This window comes from Etheostoma cragini, chromosome 20 (genome assembly GCF_013103735.1).
Source record: "Etheostoma cragini isolate CJK2018 chromosome 20, CSU_Ecrag_1.0, whole genome shotgun sequence".
Lineage (NCBI taxonomy): Eukaryota > Metazoa > Chordata > Actinopteri > Perciformes > Percidae > Etheostoma > Etheostoma cragini.
The window spans coordinates 22,115,424-22,116,894 of NC_048426.1; positions in this window are offsets into that span (position 1 = coordinate 22,115,424).

The window sequence follows — 1,471 nt, forward strand, 5'->3', positions numbered from 1 at the left end:
GTGAAATCCGATGTTTTTTCCGGCGGCAAAAGAGCAACCCCTGAAGTAGAAGATCATGTATATAGACTAGCCTAAGTTTAATTAATTACTGTTTACACCGATCACCATTTCAAGACAACTTAAATTAACTTAAGTAATTACGGCGGTGAAGCAGACATCACTGGGTCAGTTTAAAGAACAACAAGCAATGGTACTACAATGAGAACTGCAGTCGAGACTAGCAAGACCACAGGAGGAGTTTCAAAACCATTGTTGATTAACATCAATTCAACCACTGTTACCTGAAGAGGTGAGATTTTAAGCCCAATTATCTGATTGCTGCTCTGATCGCCTATGTAGTCTGGATTAACGGCGCTTCATTTACCTGAAAGATCCACCGGATGAATCGGAAAACACCAACCAGAACCGCCGGGCTAGCAAGCTACACACTGAAAACGGCGAGTTTTGAAGAAAGTTTGGAACTTTCGAGGAATGATTGTTGTAAAGTATATGTTTGTGGTCTTTACTCTCTAACTGGGACAGTGTGGGACCGATTAGCAGGGATTTGCTATGGACAAAATACGATACACTGGTGAGAGCAAGTGAGGTATAACCATGTATCCAGCTAATTTAAAAAGCGCACGTTTCTGTATTGTGGGAAACGTTAGCTTCATTTAATATTGTTTATGGTGTTTTCTTTGGCGGGGTGCAAATGTTCCACCAAAAAAACTTCCTTTTACAGATCCACTGTCTTTGCAACCAGAGATTAGCGCCACCCAAGACAGTTGTGATTGTTACTGTAGTTTTAGGACTTTTAGACTTTTTTTCTCCTGAGCAGGTGTGTATGTGTGGCGTAGCCAGACCTTCCTCCACATCGCTGTAGAGATGGGACCTGGGAGGTTGTTGGAGCGATGACGCCGTGCTCCCAGATCTTAGCCATCATTTGGAGACGTACAAAATTAGTTGTAATAAACTGGAAGTATCCTTTAGAAATGGATGTAAGGAATCTTGCTTTGGATGAAAGGCTTATTTGATAGCTCTTTAACGTCATTCCTAGTTTATTTTTTCAACCAATCCTATTAGTGGTTCTAGTTTCAAGTGATTATTTTGTGTGTGTATTGAGCACTGCTGATCATGAGCAGGAAAACAACACCTCCTTTAGTTGAGCTTTGTGATGAGAGGTTTGGGAGGCCACTGTGAATAGTAAGGCTATCACTGGCTTTCAGAGCAGAGGAACAAGAATGGCTATTCCTGCTCACTTGACAGGTAAATGCAACATGGAGATGTGTGTGTGTGTGTGTGTGTGTGTGTGTGTGTGTGTGAGTACTTGGGCTCAGAGGGGTGAAATCAAAGCAAAGGTTCACTGCTTCTCCTTGTCACCTGGGTTCCTCTGTCCTCACCTGATGTCTTGTCAGTGACCAAACGTCAAGTGCATCTGTGCCTGTGTGCCTGTGTGTGTGTGTGTGTGTGTGTGTGTGTGTGTGTGTGTGTG